General features: G+C 42.8%; 1 protein-coding gene across 2 annotated transcripts in view; it reads right to left on the bottom strand.

Moving 5' to 3' along the window:
• SEPTIN9 (septin 9) overlaps window positions 1-20,086 on the bottom strand; it is a 618,133-nt gene that overhangs the window by 289,073 nt on the left and 308,974 nt on the right. The window lies entirely within an intron of this gene.

The raw sequence follows: 20,086 nt of genomic DNA on the forward strand, positions 1-20,086 counted from the left end.
ATGTCTGAGACACACACTGATACACACACACACCTACTGCCTGTGAGATGCACATATGTCTGAGACACACACTGATACACACACACACACCTACTGCCTGTGAGATGCACATATGTCTGAGACACACACTGATACACACACACACCTACTGCCAGTGAGATGCACATATGTCTGAGACACACACTGATACACACACACACACACCTACTGCCAGTGAGATGCACATATGTCTGAGACACACACTGATACACACACACACCTACTGCCAGTGAGATGCACATATGTCTGAGACACACACTGATACACACACACACACCTACTGCCTGTGAGATGCACATATGTCTGAGACACACACTGATACACACACACACACCTACTGCCTGTGAGATGCACATATGTCTGAGACACACACTGATACACACACACACACACCTACTGCCTGTGAGATGCACATATGTCTGAGACACACAATGATACACACACACACCTACTGCCAGTGAGATGCACATATGTCTGAGACACACAATGATACACACACACACCTACTGCCTGTGAGATGCACATGCATGTCTGAGACACACACTGATACACACACACACCTACTGCCTGTGAGATGCACATATGTCTGAGACACACACTGATACACACACACCTACTGCCTGTGAGATGCACATATGTCTGAGACACACAATGATACACACACACACCTACTGCCTGTGAGATGCACATATGTCTGAGACACACACTGATACACACACACACCTACTGCCTGTGAGATGCACATATGTCTGAGACACACACTGATACACACACACACCTACTGCCAGTGAGATGCACATATGTCTGAGACACACACTGATACACACACACACACCTACTGCCAGTGAGATGCACATATGTCTGAGACACACACTGATACACACACACACACACACCTACTGCCTGTGAGATGCACATATGTCTGAGACACACACTGATACACACACACACCTACTGCCTGTGAGATGCACATATGTCTGAGACACACACTGATACACACACACACACACACCTACTGCCTGTGAGATGCACATATGTCTGAGACACACAATGATACACACACACACCTACTGCCAGTGAGATGCACATATGTCTGAGACACACAATGATACACACACACACCTACTGCCTGTGAGATGCACATGCATGTCTGAGACACACACTGATACACACACACACCTACTGCCTGTGAGATGCACATATGTCTGAGACACACACTGATACACACACACACCTACTGCCAGTGAGATGCACATATGTCTGAGACACACAATGATACACACAGACCTACTGCCTGTGAGATGCACATGCATGTCTGAGACACACACTGATACACACACACACCTACTGCCTGTGAGATGCACATATGTCTGAGACACACACTGATACACACACACACCTACTGCCTGTGAGATGCACATATGTCTGAGACACACAATGATACACACACACACCTACTGCCTGTGAGATGCACATATGTCTGAGACACACACTGATACACACACACACCTACTGCCTGTGAGATGCACATGCATGTCTGAGACACACACTGATACACACACACACCTACTGCCTGTGAGATGCACATATGTCTGAGACACACAATGATACACACACACACCTACTGCCTGTGAGATGCACATATGTCTGAGACACACACTGATACACACACACACACACACACACACCTACTGCCAGTGAGATGCACATATGTCTGAGACACACACTGATACACACACACACACCTACTGCCTGTGAGATGCACATGCATGTCTGAGACACACACTGATACACACACACACCTACTGCCTGTGAGATGCACATATGTCTGAGACACACACTGATACACACACACACACCTACTGCCTGTGAGATGCACATATGTCTGAGACACACACTGATACACACACACACCTACTGCCTGTGAGATGCACATGCATGTCTGAGACACACACACCTACTGCCTGTGAGATGCACATATGTCTGAGACACACAATGACACACACACACCTACTGCCAGTGAGATGCACATATGTCTGAGACACACAATGATACACACACACCTACTGCCTGTGAGATGCACATGCATGTCTGAGACACACACTGATACACACACACACACCTACTGCCTGTGAGATGCACATATGTCTGAGACACACACTGATACACACACACACCTACTGCCTGTGAGATGCACATATGTCTGAGACACACAATGATACACACACACACCTACTGCCTGTGAGATGCACATATGTCTGAGACACACAATGAAACACACACACACCTACTGCCAGTAAGATGCACATATGTCTGAGACACACAATGATACACACACACACCTACTGCCTGTGAGATGCACATATGTCTGAGACACACAATGATACACACACACCTACTGCCTGTGAGATGCACATATGTCTGAGACACACAATGATACACACACACACCTACTGCCTGTGAGATGCACATATGTCTGAGACACACACTGATACACACACACACACACCTACTGCCTGTGAGATGCACATATGTCTGAGACACACAATGATACACACACACACCTACTGCCTGTGAGATGCACATATGTCTGAGACACACAATGATACACACACACACCTACTGCCTGTGAGATGCACATGCATGTCTGAGACACACACTGATACACACACACACCTACTGCCTGTGAGATGCACATATGTCTGAGACACACAATGATACACACACACACCTACTGCCAGTGAGATGCACATATGTCTGAGACACACACTGATACACACACACACACCTACTGCCTGTGAGATGCACATGCATGTCTGAGACACACACTGATACACACACACACACCTACTGCCTGTGAGATGCACATATGTCTGAGACACACACTGATACACACACCTACTGCCTGTGAGATGCACATATGTCTGAGACACACACTGATACACACACACACCTACTGCCTGTGAGATGCACATGCATGTCTGAGACACACACACCTACTGCCTGTGAGATGCACATATGTCTGAGACACACAATGACACACACACACCTACTGCCAGTGAGATGCACATATGTCTGAGACACACAATGATACACACACACCTACTGCCTGTGAGATGCACATGCATGTCTGAGACACACACTGATACACACACACACCTACTGCCTGTGAGATGCACATATGTCTGAGACACACAATGATACACACACACACCTACTGCCTGTGAGATGCACATATGTCTGAGACACACACTGATACACACACACACACCTACTGCCTGTGAGATGCACATATGTCTGAGACACACAATGATACACACACACACCTACTGCCTGTGAGATGCACATATGTCTGAGACACACAATGATACACACACACACCTACTGCCTGTGAGATGTACATGCATGTCTGAGACAAACACTGATACACACACACCTACTGCCTGTGAGATGCACATGCATGTCTGAGACACACACTGATACACACATACACCTACTGCCTGTGAGATGCACATATGTCTGAGACACACAATGATACACACATACACCTACTGCCTGTGAGATGCACATATGTCTGAGACACACACTGATACACACACACACCTACTGCCTGTGAGATGCACATATGTCTGAGACACACAATGATACACACACACACACCTACTGCCTGTGAGATGCACATATGTCTGAGACACACAATGATACACACACACCTACTGCCTGTAAAATGCACAAGCATGTCTGAGACACACACTGATACACACACACCTACTGCCTATGAGATACACACCTATGTCTGATACCCATACTCTGACACACACATATGTATGAGAGCCATACACTGCCTGTGAGATCCACACAATGGCACACAAACACCTACTGCCTGTGAGATGCACACATATGTGAGAGCCACACACTGACATACACACATCTACTGCCTCTAAGATGCACACGTGTCAGACCTACACACTGACACACACACACACCTACTGCCTGTGAGATACACACATATGTCTGATACCCACACACTGACACACACACACACACCTACTGCCTGTGAGATACACACCTATGTCTGATACCCACACACACCTAATGTCTGTGAGATACACATCTATGTCTGATACCCACACACACACCTACTGTCTGTGAGATACACACCTATGTCTGATACCCACACACACCTACTGCTTGTGAGATACACACCTATGTCTGATACCCACACACTGACACACACACACCTACTGCCTGTGAGATACACACCTATGTCTGATACCCACACACACCTACTGTCTGTGAGATACACACCTATGTCTGATACCCACACACACCTACTGCCTGTGAGATACACACCTATGTCTGATACCCACACACTGACACACACACACCTACTGCCTGTGAGATACACACCTATGTCTGATTCCCACACACACCTACTGTCTGTGAGATACACACCTATGTCTGATACCCACACACACACCTACTCTCTGTGAGATACACACCTATGTCTGATACCCACACACACCTACTGTCTGTGGGATACACACCCCTACCGTCTGTGAGATACACACCTATGTCTGATACCCACACACACCTACTGTCTGTGAGATACACACCCCTACCGTCTGTGAGATACACACCTATGACTGATACCCACACACACCTACTGTCTGTGAGATACACACCCCTACCGTCTGTGAGATACACACCTATGTCTGATACCCACACACACCTACTGTCTGTGAGATACACACCTATGTCTGATACCCACACACACCTACTGTCTGTGAGATACACACCTATGTCTGATACCCACACACACCTACTGTCTGTGAGATACACACCTATGTCTGATACACACACACACCTACTGTCTGTGAGATACACACCTATGTCTGATACCCACACACACCTACTGCCTGTGAGATACACACCTATGTCTGATACCCACACACACCTACTGCCTGTGAGATACACACCTATGTCTGATACCCACACACACCTACTGCCTGTGAGATACACACCTATGTCTGATAGTGATACCCACACACACCTACTGTCTGTGAGATACACACCTATGTCTGATACCCACACACACCTACTGTCTGTGAGATACACACCTATGTCTGATACACACACACACCTACTGTCTGTGAGATACACACCTATGTCTGATACCCACACACACCTACTGTCTGTGAGATACACACCTATGTCTGATACCCACACACACCTACTGTCTGTGAGATACACACCTATGTCTGATACCCACACACACCTACTGTCTGTGAGATACACACCTATGTCTGATACCCACACACACCTACTGTCTGTGAGATACACACCTATGTCTGATACCCACACACACCTACTGCCTGTGAGATACACACCTATGTCTGATACCCACACACACCTACTGCCTGTGAGATACACACCTATGTCTGATACCCACACACTGACACACACACACACCTACTGCCTGTGAGATACACACCTATGTCTGATACCCACACACACCTACTGTCTGTGAGATACACACCTATGTCTGATACCCACACACACCTACTGTCTGTGAGATACACACCTATGTCTGATACCCACACACTGACACACACACACACCTACTGCCTGTGAGATACACACCTATGTCTGATACCCACACACTGACACACACACACCTACTGCCTGTGAGATACACACCTATGTCTGATACCCACACACTGGCACACTTACACACCTATGTCTGAGACCCACACACTGACACACACACACACATACTGTCTGTGAGATACACACCTATGTCTGATACCCACACACTGGCACACTTACACACCTATGTCTGAGACCCACACACTGACACACACACACACCTACTGTCTGTGAGATACACACCTATGTCTGATACCCACACACTGGCACACTTACACACCTATGTCTGAGACCCACACACTGACACACACACACACACATACTGTCTGTGAGATACACACCTATGTCTGATACCCACACACTGACACCCACACACCTATGTCTAAGACCCACACACTGACACACACGCACACCTACTGCCTGTGAGATTCACATTTATGTCTGAGACCCACACACTCACCCACTGACTGTGAGATGAATACGTATTTGTAAGACACACACCTACTGCGTGAGACAACCTCACACACATATATATATATATATATATATATACACACACACAGTTTATACAAGATACACACACACAGATATACAGACCCACAATACCTATGCATTAAACCCTACACCTTTAACTCATATTTGCACACAAACTCACAAAATATCACCTTTATCTAATCATATACCACAATACTCCAATATATACTTAACACCTAAAACTTTTAGGTACCCCTCTTCCCAATCCTCGGAAAACACATGGTTGTTAAAGGGATAGTAAAATCCAAATTAAACTTTCATGATTCAGATAGGGCATGTCATTTTAAACAACTTTCCAATTTACTTTTAGCATTAAATTTGCTTTGTTCTCTTGGTATTATTAGCTGAAAGCTAAAGCTAAGCCCTTGAAGGCAGCCTCTTTTTCAGAATGCATTTCATATAAATAACTGTGCTCATGCACGTGGAGTTATTTAAGAGTCAGCACTAATTGCCTGAAATGCAAGTCTGTCAAACGATCTGAGATAAGGAGGAAGTCTGCAGAAGCTGTTTACTATCCCTTTAATCTCACAGCTGTGAAGAGCACGTACAGATATAGCGGAACATATGCTAATAAAAAGTTATAAACCAGTAGTGTATACTGTACATTGAATTTTATTTGCTTCTCTTTGTGTAAGAAAAACTTATGAAGTGTCAGCTGAGAAAAATATCATTTCACAGTTGAGACAAGAGAGAGACTGGTAACGCAGTGATTGACTCCTTCTGTAATACACATATGTGCAAAGCAGTGATTAACCCCTTTACTACTGCACTACCTTTTACACTGGTGATTGTCTTCTCTATCAAACACATGCAGAGAACTTATTAACCCCTTTCCTACCGCAAACATATTTCTTTCTCTCTTTCTATATAAAAAAAAAGTAATAAAACAGTGCTTAGTGCCATGATTAAACCAATGTATTCACCAGTAATTCTTCCTTATCCCACAGACCTGCACAGCAGTTATTAACCCCTTGATGAACAGAGATGAACCATTTCCTTATCACAAAAGCATAAAGACTAATGATTAAAGCTCTAAACACCTACAACACAGTCATCATTACGTTTCCTGTTAAATATAGGAACTTTCAGATAACCCTTTTATTAACTAGTAGTTATTTCCTTCTCTATCACTGAGGTTTATAGGGCAGTGCTAATATTTTCCTTTACTGTGTTGTGCACACATTAACCCTTTCACATACTGCTGCAGAGCAATGATTCAACTCTACAGAACAGTGATTTATCCTTCTCCTAGAGAGCTGTAAAGTAATGGTTAGCATATTTCTTAATATTACCAAGACATGCAGTGATTAACCCTTTACGTAACACAGAGATCTTCAGAAAAGCAATTAACCCCTTCATATTGCAAAGATCTGTAGGCTTATGTTTAGTCACAAAGACCAGCTGAACAGTGATTAACTCTTTACGTAACACAGAGATCTTCAGAAAAGCAATTAACCCCTTCATATCACAAAGATCTGTAGGCTTATGTTTAGTCACAAAGACCAGCTGAACAGTGATTAACCCTTTACGTTATACAGATCTTCAGAAAAGCAATTAACCCCTTCATATCACAAAGATACCTAAGCTTATGTTTAGTAGGAAACAATCTGCCCTATTCACAAAGACCAGCTGAACATGATTAACCCCTTAACAATCAGAGACAACCACTGATCAATTAGTTCGTTTTGGGTGGCCAAAGAAAAATTTAGGACATTGTTATGCAGTATGTTGCAGACCTTCCTGAGAGTCAAGGGGTTAATCCCTTTCCCTTGTCTTAAACCTTCAGAGCACTAATGAACAATTTTTCCATTCGCTCTCAATGCAATTACTAATGTCTATCAGTCATAACTCATCAGCAGAACGTGCACTCAGCCTCACAGCCAATCCAGTCCGGATTCTGCAGCAAGCATTGGGGAGCTTTTAGCATTGTCTGACAGATATGTTCAGCTAGCTCCCAGAAGTACATCGCAGCTGACTTTAACCATGTGTTTAACGAATTTGCAGAAGTTTATATGGAAGCAATAGGGCAAAATAATAAAATGCTCTAACACAGTAGATATATAATTATTTTTGCACTTGTATGTCCATTTAAAGGGACAGTAAAGTCAAACTGAAACTTTAATGATTTAGACTGAGCATGTGATTTTAGAAACAGCAGAATCGCTGCACACAGATGAGTGATGTTACTGATTTTGTGACCACTGTTACCTTGCACTTTAGATCAGCGTACACAATAGAAATCAGAAACATTTATATATCTTTTTTTTTCTCACAGTTTAAACGTCACTGCAACAACAAACAGCCCCTGCTCTGTGTACTCTTAACTGAAGTGCACGATGTTGCTTATGAAAAAGAAAACAGCAGCAGTGATCTGTGAACGTGCGTCTGTTGCTGGACATTAGAATACTCCAAGACGGCAGCACCCTGTGTGATGATGCAGAGCTTCACTAACCAATGGTAGCACTAATAAGGGGTTAATACTATGGTATGGTGAGTAGTGACTGCGCTACTGCAGTTGTACCCAGCACTTTAAAGGGACATAAAACCCATTTTTTTATTTCATGATTTAGATAGAGAATACGATTTTAAACAACTTTTCAGTTTACTTCTATGATCAATTTTGCTTCCTTCTTTTAGTATCTTTTGGTGAAGAAACAGCAATGCAGATGGGTGAGACAATAACATGTGCAGCCACCAATAAGCAGCTGCTGAGCCTATCTACATATGCTTTTCAGCAAAGGATACCAAGAGAATGTAACAAATTAGATGGCAGAAATAAATTGCGAAAGTTGTTTAAAATCACAAACTTTCTCTGAATCACAAAAGAAAAAAAATTGGGTTTCATGTCCCTTTAAATCTTCATTATTTCCCCACTCCCCTCTGATGCAAGGTCATATTCCAATAACCACCCTGGATTGGCTTCCTGTAGAGGCATTGGCAGCCACAGCCAATCCACAGCATACTTAGCAGCTGTCTTTATTTCCCAGGGACAGTCTTGAGGTGTGGGCTTGACATGAAACCGTTTTTCTTTCATGATTCAGATAGAGAATACAATTTTAAAAGAAGTTTCCATTTTACTTCTATTATCAAATTTGCTTTGTTCTCGTGTTATTCTTTGTTAAAGAGATATCTAGATAGGTCTCGTGCACATGCCTGAAGCGCTACAGGAGAGGAAATAGTGCTGCCATCTAGTGCTCTTACTAAGGTATAACATTGTTGCAAAACTGCTGCAAAGTAGTAAACCACTTTCCTGCTTTTCAGCAAAGGATAGAAAACAAAGAAAATTTGATAATAGAAGCAAATTAGAAAGTTGTTTAAAATTCTCTGTTCTATCTGAATCATGAAATGAAAATGAAATGTTGGGTTTTATGTCCCTAGAAGTTTTATTTGTTATCATACTGTGGCATCTGAGTCTCCCGCACTTTAAAGGGACAGTAAACTTAAAAAATAATGTTACAGAATTCTGCACATGTAACATAATCTTAGCGAAAAGCGTTTCATGGGCACTCGCTGTGATTAGATTGCGCTATTGAACTAAACATAGCTCGCTTCCGCTCTGGTCTGGCAGCAGGAGCGAGCTACATTTAGTTCAATAGCGCGATCGGGCACGCTGTTATTAGACAGCGCGCCTGCAAACCGCTTTTGTAAAAGACAACCTGATCAGAAGAGCCTGGAGAGGAGACCGGGTTAATGCAATTTTGAGAGCTAAAATCTCTCAAATCTTTCGATTTTGAAAGCTGTCACTAAAATAATGTTACTAGGTCCAGAATTAAATAACATTTTTATTAAGTTTACTGTCCCTTTAAGGTAGAGCAGCAGAACAGTAAAATATACCCAATGTATTGAATTTCCTGCACATTGTGTGCAATTTGCATTGGATGTTTAGGGGCGGAGCTACAGAAACCACTGCAGGTGGGGTTAATATTCCTGCAATCTGCCTATCTGATTGCTCTGCTGTTTTTCACGTTGGTAACTATGGCAGAGCCAATACATAAAAGGAATTTATCAGTAATAAAAGATTTGTATTACCTTTACTTATTATTAACTATATTTTAGAACTTGTACAGTGAAATAACATAATTTATGCTTACCTGATAAATTTATTTCTCTTGTAGTGTATCCAGTCCACGGATCATCCATTACTTGTGGGATATTCTCCTTCCCAACAGGAAGTTGCAAGAGGATCACCCACAGCAGAGCTGCTATATAGCTCCTCCCCTAACTGTCATATCCAGTCATTCGACCGAAACAAGACGAGAAAGGAGAAACCATAGGGTGCAGTGGTGACTGAAGTTTAATTAAAATTTAGACCTGCCTGAAAAGGACAGGGCGGGCCGTGGACTGGATACACTACAAGAGAAATAAATTTATCAGGTAAGCATAAATTATGTTTTCTCTTCTTAAGTGTATCCAGTCCACGGATCATCCATTACTTGTGGGATACCAATACCAAAGCTAAAGTACACAGATGATGGGAGGGACAAGGCAGGAACTTAAACGGAAGGAACCACTGCCTATAAGACCTTTCTCCCAAAAATAGCCTCCGAAGAAGCAAAAGTATCAAATTTGTAAAATTTGGAAAAAGTATGAAGGAAAGACCAAGTTGCAGCCTTGCAAATCTGTTCAACAGAGGCCTCATTTTTAAAGGCCCAGGTGGAAGCCACAGTTCTAGTAGAATGAGCTGTAATCCTTTCAGGAGGCTGCTGTCCAGCAGTCTCATAGGCTAAACGGATTATACTCCAAAGCCAAAAAGAAAGAGAGGTTGCCGAGGCCTTCTGACCTCTCCTCTGTCCAGAGTAAACAACAAACAGGTTAGATGTTTGCCGAAAATCTTTAGTAGCCTGTAAGTAAAACTTCAAGGCATGGACTACGTCTAGATTATGCAAAAGACGTTCCTTCTTCGAAGAAGGATTAGGACATAATGATGGAACAACAATCTCTTGATTGATATTCTTGTTAGAAACCACCTTAGGTAAAAACCTAGGTTTTGTACGCAGAACAACTCTATCTGAATGAAAGATCAGATAAGGAGAATCACAATGTAAGGCAGATAACTCCGAGACTCTTCGAGCCGAGGAAATAGCCATCAGAAAAAGAACTTTCCATGAAAGAAGTTTGATATCAATAGAATGAAGGGGTTCAAACGGAACCCCTTGAAGAACTTTAAGAACCAAGTTTAAGCTCCATGGAGGAGCAACAGGTTTAAACACAGGCTTAATTCTAACTAAAGCCTGACAAAATGCCTGAACGTCTGGAACTTCTGCCAGACGCTTGTGTAAAAGAATAGACAGAGCAGAAATCTGTCCCTTTAAAGAACTAGCTGATAATCCTTTGTCCAAACCCTCTTGGAGGAAGGACAATATCCTAGGAATCCTAACCCTACTCCATGAGTAATTCTTGGATTCACACCAATGAAGATATTTACGCCATATCTTGTGGTAAATTTCCCTGGTGACAGGCTTTCGTGCCTGTATTAAGGTATCAATTACTGACTCGGAGAAGCCACGCTTTGATAGGATCAAGCGTTCAATCTCCATGCAGTCAGTCTCAGAGAAAGTAGATTCGGATGATTGAAAGGACCTTGTATTAGAAGGTCTTGTCTCAGAGGCAGAGTCCATGGTGGAAAGGATGACATGTCCACTAGGTCTGTATACCAGGTCCTGCGTGGCCACGCAGGCGCTATCAATATCACCGATGCTCTTTCCTGTTTGATTTTGGCAATCAGACGAGGGAGCAGAGGAAACGGTGGAAACACATAAGCCAGGTTGAAGAACCAAGGCGCTGCTAGAGCATCTATCAGTGCCGCTTCTGGGTCCCTGGACCTGGATCCGTAACAAGGAAGCTTGGCGTTCTGGCGAGACGCCATGAGATCCAATTCTGGTTTGCCCCAATGGAGAACCAATTGAGCAAACACCTCCGGATGGAGTTCCCATTCCCCCGGATGAAAAGTCTGACGACTTAGAAAATCCACCTCCCAGTTCTCTACACCTGGGATATGGATCGCTGACAGGTGGCAAGAGTGAGTCTCTACCCAGCGAATTATCTTGGAGACTTCTGACATTGCTAGGGAACTCCTGGTTCCCCCTTGATGGTTGATGTAAGCCACAGTCGTGATGTTGTCCGACTGAAATCTGATGAACCTCAGTGTTGCTAGCTGAGGCCAAGCCAGAAGAGCATTGAATATTGCTCTTAACTCCAGAATATTTATTGGGAGGAGTTTCTCCTCCTGAGTCCATGAATCCTGAGCCTTCAGGGAGTTCCAGACTGCACCCCAACCTAGAAGGCTGGCATCTGTTGTTACAATTGTCCAATCTGGTCTGCGAAAGGTCATACCCTTGGATAGATGGGCCTGAGATAACCACCAGAGAAGAGAATCTCTGGTTTCCTGATCCAGATTTAATAGAGGGGACAAATCTGTGTAATCCCCATTCCACTGACTGAGCATGCATAATTGCAGCGGTCTGAGATGCATGCATGCGAATGGCACTATGTCCATCGCCGCTACCATTAAGCCGATTACTTCCATGCACTGAGCCACCGTGGGGCGCGGAATGGAGTGAAGAACACGGCAAGCATTTAGAAGTTTTGATAACCTGGACTCCGTCAGGTAAATTTTCATTTCTACAGAATCTATTAGAGTCCCTAGGAAGGAAACCCTCGTGAGAGGAGATAGAGAACTCTTTTCTTCGTTCACTTTCCACCCATGCGACCTCAGGAATGCCAGAACTATCTCTGTATGAGATTTGGCAATTTGAAAGCTTGACGCCTGTATCAGGATATCGTCCAGGTAAGGAGCCACCGCTATGCCTCGCGGTCTTAGGACCGCCAGAAGTAAGCCCAGAACCTTTGTAAAAATTCTTGGGGCTGTAGCCAACCCAAATGGAAGAGCTACAAATTGGTAATGCCTGTCTAGAAAGGCAAACCTCAGGAACTGATGATGATTCTTGTGAATCGGAATGTGAAGGTAGGCATCCTTTAAGTCCACTGTGGTCATGTACTGACCCTCTTGGATCATGGGTAAAATGGTTCGAATAGTTTCCATCTTGAATGACGGAACTCTGAGGAATTTGTTTAGGATCTTTACATCCAAAATTGGTCTGAAGGTTCCCTCTTTTTTGGGAACCACAAACAGATTTGAATAAAACCCCTGTCCTTGTTCCGTCCGCGGAACTGGATAGATCACTCCCATTACAAGGAGATCTTGTACGCAGCTTAGGAATGCCTCTTTCTTTATCTGGTTTGCAGATAACCTTGAAAGATGAAATCTCCCTTGTGGAGGAGAAGCTTTTAAGTCCAGAAGATATCCCTGAGATATGATCTCCAACGCCCAGGGATCCTGAACATCTCTTGCCCATGCCTGGGCGAAGAGAGAGAGTCTGCCCCCTACTAGATCCGTTGTCGGATAGGGGGCCGCTCCTTCATGCTGTCTTAGAGGCAGCAGCAGGCTTTCTGACCTGCTTGCCCTTGTTCCAGGACTGGTTAGGTTTCCAGGCCTGCTTGGATTGAGCAAAAGTTCCCTCTTGTTTTGAAGCAGAGGAAGTTGATGCTGCACCTGCCTTGAAATTTCGAAAGGCACGAAAATTAGACTGTTTGGCCTTTGATTTGGCCCTGTCCTGAGGAAGGGTATGACCCTTACCTCCAGCAATGTCAGCAATAATTTCTTTCAAACCAGGCCCGAATAAGGTCTGCCCCTTGAAAGGAATGTTGAGTAATTTAGACTTTGAAGTCACATCAGCTGACCAGGATTTGAGCCATAGCGCCCTACGCGCCTGGATGGCGAATCCGGAATTCTTAGCCGTTAGTTTAGTCAAATGAACAATGGCATCAGAAACAAATGAGTTAGCTAGCTTAAGAGTTCTAAGCTTGTCAACAATTTCAGTCAATGGAGCTGTATGGATGGCCTCTTCCAGGGCCTCAAACCAGAATGCCGCCGCAGCAGTGACAGGCGCAATGCATGCAAGGGGCTGTAAAATAAAAACTTGTTGAATAAACATTTTCTTAAGGTAACCCTCTAATTTTTTATCCATTGGATCTGAAAAAAGCACAACTGTCCTCAACCGGGATAGTGGTACGCTTTGCTAAAGTAGAAACTGCTCCCTCCACCTTAGGGACAGTCTGCCATAAGTCCCGTGTAGTGGTATCTATTGGAAACATTTTTCTAAATATAGGAGGTGGGGAAAAGGGCACACCGGGCCTATCCCACTCCTTACTAATAATTTCTGTAAGCCTTTTAGGTATTGGAAAAACATCAGTACTTACCGGCACTGCATAGTATTTATCCAGCCTACACAATTTCTCTGGCACTGCAATTGTGTCACAGTCATTCAGAGCAGCTAATACCTCCCCAAGCAATACACAGAGGTTCTCAAGCTTAAATTTAAAATTAGAAATCTCTGAATCAGGTCTCCCCGATTCAGAGACGTCACCCACAGACTGAAGCTTTCCGTCCTCAGGTTCTGCATATTGTGACGCAGTATCAGACATGGCTCTTACAGCATCTACGCGCTCTGTATCTCGTCTAACCCCAGAGCTATCGCGCTTGCCTCTCAATTCAGGCAATCTGGATAATACCTCTGACAGGGTATTATTCATGATTGCTGCCATGTCCTGCAAAGTAATCGCTATGGGCGTCCCTGATGTACTTGGCGCCATATTAGCGTGCGTCCCTTGAGCGGGAGGCGAAGGGTCCGACACGTGGGGAGAGTTAGTCGGCATAACTTCCCCCTCGACAGACCCCTCTGGTGACAATTCTTTTATAGATAAAGACTGATCTTTACTGTTTAAGGTGAAATCAATACATTTAGTACACATTCTCCTATGGGGCTCCACCATGGCTTTTAAACATAATGAACAAGTATCCTCTGTTTCAGACATGTTTGTACAGACTAGCAATGAGACTAGCAAGCTTGGAAAACACTTTAAAGCAAGTTAACAAGCACTATAAAAAACGTTACTGTGCCTTTAAGAGAAACAAATTTTGACAAAATTTGAAATAACAGTGAAAAAAGGCAGTTACACTAACAAAATTTTTACAGTGTATGTAACAAGTCAGCAGAGCATTGCACCCACTTGCAAATGGATGATTAACCCCTTAATAACAAAAACAGAATAATAAATGACAAAAACGTTTTTTTAAACACAGTCACAACAACTGCCACAGTCTACTGTGATTGTTACCCTCCTCAAACACGACTTTGAAGCCCTTTGAGCCCTTCAGAGATGTCCTGTATCATGCAGAGGGAAGCTGAATGTCTCTGTCAGTATTTTTAGCTGCACAGAAAAGCACTAAAATAGGCCCTTCCCACTCATATTGCAACAGTGGAAAGCCTCAGGAACTGTTTCTAGGCAAAAATCAAACCAGCCATGTGGAAAAAAACTAGGCCCCAATAAGTTTTGTCACCAAACATATATAAAAACGATTAACTTGCCAGCAAACGTTTTATATTACACTTTTATAAGAGTATGTATCTCTGTTAATAAGCCTGATACCAGTCGCTATCACTGCATTTAAGGCTTTACTTACATTAATTCGGTATCAGCAGCATTTTCTAGCAAATTCCATCCCTAGAAAAGTATTAACTGCACATACCTTATTGCAGGAAAACCTGCATGCCATTCCCTCTCTGAAGTTACCTCACTCCTCAGAATATGTGAGAACAGCCATGGATCTTAGTTACTTCTGCTAAGATCATAGAAAATGAAGGCAGATTCTTCTTCTAAATACTGCCTGAGATAAACAGTACACTCCGGTATAATTTAAAAATAACAAACTTTTGATTGAAGTTAAAAAACTAACTATAATACACCACTCTCCTCTTACTACGTCCATCTTTGTTGAGAGTTGCAAGAGAATGACTGGATATGGCAGTGAGGGGAGGAGCTATATAGCAGGTCTGCTGTGGGTGATCCTCTTGCAACTTCCTGTTGGGAAGGAGAATATCCCACAAGTAATGGATGATCTGTGGACTGGATACACTTAACAAGAGAAAAACAATTTATTTTCATGATACAGATAGAGCAATTTTAAACAACTTTCTAATTTACTCCTGTTAATTAGGACACTGTTGGTATCCTTTGTTGAAAAACCTACTTAGGTCAGCTCAGGAGCAGTAATGCATTACTAGAAGCTAGCTGCGCAGGTGACTTGGTACGTGGGTAGCCATTTATATTTGCTACAACTGAGCAGTAATTGTATTCTGATAGACGCTAGTTACAAATTATTTGTGACTTTTTAGCTGCCAGTAACACATATACAGCAATGATTTGACCCCTTGACTGCCAGTAGCATATACAGAGAAATATTTTATTCTGTTATGGTTCCCAGTAAAAAAAAAAAAAAAAGAGCAGAGATGTTACCTCAGTTACCCCATGTAACGCATACTGAGCAATGACACCTCCCACTACTACTAATAACATATAAGACAATGATTTTTCCCCTTGGCTATCAGTAATGCAAATGGAAGACCATGCATAGAGCTACTTCTTTCTGAGCCATATCTCTTATGCATAAAGACATCGGAGGCCTTTAAAATGTAGCTGTCGCTCACATTTAAAGGGACATGAAACTTGCATTCCAATTTACTTCTATTATTTAATTTGCAATGCACATGGGTGAGCCAACCACACAAGGCATCTATGTGCAGCCACCAATCCGCAGCTACTGAGCCTATTTAGATATTATTTTCAACAAAGGATATCAAGAGAATGAAGCAAATTAGATAATATAAGTAAATTAGAAAGTTGTTTAAGATTCTATTCTCTGTCTAAATCGTGAAATAAAAAAAATGTGGGTTTCATGTCCCTTTAATTGTGCAGTATGCTTGCATAGATTTTACTGGACATCCTGCTGAAACACTGGTCTGCCCATTTAAACACTGCCCACCTGTCAACCCTGCTTGCAGCTACTGAACAGGACTTGTGTGTTTAACTCCTTAAGGTAACGTGTTATCCCCTTTTAACACTAAACTGATTCTATTTTCTGTATATGCTACATACGCAAATACAGTACAGTGTTCTCCACAGAAAATGTTGCCAACCGGGTGGCATTATGAATTAGTCAGAGGGGGCAGCGTAATATTTTCTAATATTATATAGTTTTCTATCCAAAGCACAAATGCTTAATGATAATTTGTGAAATAAATATTGAACATTTTTAGTATTCGCTAATTTTAGCATAATATTGACTAACATTTTAGCTGGGTGGTCAGTAAAATCAGCCGGGGGCTGCACCTGCTAAAAGGTCCTGGGGAGAACAATAAAGTAGGATTCTCAGCTACAGTGACTGATGCTGAGAAAGACCTGGCACGTTCTGTAAAGGCTGCCGTATCATTTTAGGCCTACGGTTCCCCCATTGCTAACGGGTTAGACTGTGGCCTCTCTGCGGAGCTGCGTCCTCTGTCTCTCTTGTAGAGGCTGAAGATTTTACCAGCTGCTGGCTGAGGCATTTCCGTCTCATTTTATGTCTTAACCAGACCAGCTGGTAATTACAGGGGACTGGGGAAAGCTCCAGTCTAGGTCTGCACTATTGCTGTTCTGTGTCTAGTGCTGTATATACACCCACCAGGTCTGCCTAATAATGTTAGAGACAGAATAACATGCAGCAGTCCCCTTAACGCACGGTGTCACTGCTTTATATTGGGGAAGCAAAATGAAAGTATAAGATATCTGATATTGTAACAAAGGTTAGTGTGTCCCTTGGATCAGATACACCCATATCCTGCAGTCAGACCCCAGTGTATTCTCAGGACCACCCACCTAGATCAGAGCCACCCTATCCTTCTAATCAGATTCTTAAGTTTCAGACATATCTGCTGGAGTTAAATTGCTTGACTCAGCCGCCCTTTCTGTAATGTAATGAGCTTCCTGACATTTCCCTTAGTTAAATTGACAACATCACCGCTTGTCCTGAAACTCCTCTCTCTCTCCGAATGCCTTCCTTCCTGCCAGGACAATACGGACAGTGGATGTGCCAGTGAGTGTGTGCAATATTACTGTTTGTGTAAATGCTTATGTGCGTATCTAAGAGTACGTGCGTATCACTGGGTGTACAAGGGTTTAGGCACCACTGAACAAATGTAATATTGCGTTGATTTTTCTAAGTGAGAAGACATTAACACAACCGCTGCAGTGAACATACTTAAAGGGATATGAAACCCATTTTTTTTCCTTTCCTGATTCAGATAGAGCAGCAATTTTTAACAACTGTCTAATTTACTCCTATTATCATTTTTTCTTTGTTCTATTGGTATCGTTATTTGAAAAGGCAGGAATGTAAGCTTAGGAGCTGACCAATTTTTGGTTCAACACCCGGGGTTGCGCTTGCTACATGTAGCCACCAATCAGCAGGCGCTACTCAGCTGCTGTACCAAAAATGGGCCAGCTCCTAAGCTTACATTCCTGCTTTTCAAATAGATACCAAGAGATTAAAGAAAAACTGATAATAGGAGTAAATTAGACAGTTGCTTAAAATTGCTGCTCTATCTGAATCACAAAAGGGAAAAAAACAGAATTTATGCTTACTTGATAAATTTCTTTCTCTTGTGATGTATCGAGTCCACGGATTCATCCATACTTGTGGGATATTCTCCTTCCCAACAGGAAGTGACAGAGAGAGCACCCACAGCAGAGCTGTCTATATAGCTCCTCCCTTAGCTCCGCCCCCAGTCATTCGACCGAAGGCTAGGAAGAAAAAGGAGAAACTGTAGGGTGCAGTGGTGACTGAAGTTTTTAAAATAAAAATATACTACCTGTCTTAAACAGACAGGGTGGGCCGTGGACTCAATACATCACAAGAGAAAGAACTTTATCAAATAAGCATAAATTCTGTTTTCTCTTGTAAAATGTATCGAGTCCACGTATTCATCCATACTTGTGGGATACCAATACCAAAGCTTTAGGACACGGATGAAGGGAGGGACAAGACAGGTACCTTAAACGGAAGGCACCACTGTTTGTAGAACCTTTCTCCCAAAAATAGCCTCCGAAGAAGCAAAAGTATCGAATTTGTAAAATTTGGAAAAAGTATGAAGCGAAGACCAAGTCGCCGCCTTACAAATCTGTTCCACAGAAGCCTCATTTTTAAAAGCACACGTGGAAGCCACTGCTCTAGTAGAATGAGCTGTAATTCTTTCAGGAGGCTGCTGGCCAGCAGTCTCATAAGCCATATGGATGATGCTTTTCGGCCAAAAAGAAAGAGAGGTAGCTGTAGCCTTTTGACCTCTCCGCTTACCAGAATAGACAACAGACAATGAAGATGTTTGACGGAAATCTTTGGTTGCTTGTAAGTAGAACTTTAAAGCACGAACCACATTAAGATTGTGCAACAGACGTTCCTTCTTTGAAGAAGGATTAGGACACAGCGAAGGAACAACTATTTCCTGATTGATATTCCTATTAGAAACAACCTTAGGAAGGAATCCAGGTTTGGTACTTAAAACCACCTTATCTGCATGGAAAACAAGATAAGGGGAGTCACACTGTAAAGCAGATAACTCAGAAACTCTTCGAGCCGAAGAGATAGCTACTAAAAAACAAAACTTTCCAAGATAGCAGCTTAATATCTATGGAATGCATAGGTTTAAACGGAAACCCTTGAAGAACTTTAAGAACCAAGTTTAGGCTCCATGGCGGAGCAACAGGTTTAAATACAGGCTTGATCCTGACCAAGGCCTGACTAAATGCTTGAACGTCTGGAACATCTGCCAGATGTTTGTGTAAAAGAATAGACAAAGCAGATATTTGTCCCTTTAAGGAACTAGATGATAATCCCTTCTCCAATCCTTCTTGGAGAAAGGACAAAATTCTAGGAATCCTAATCTTACTCCATGAGTAACCCTTGGATTCACACCAACAAAGATATTTGCGC

Source organism: Bombina bombina, chromosome 1 (genome assembly GCF_027579735.1).
Source record: "Bombina bombina isolate aBomBom1 chromosome 1, aBomBom1.pri, whole genome shotgun sequence".
NCBI lineage: Eukaryota > Metazoa > Chordata > Amphibia > Anura > Bombinatoridae > Bombina > Bombina bombina.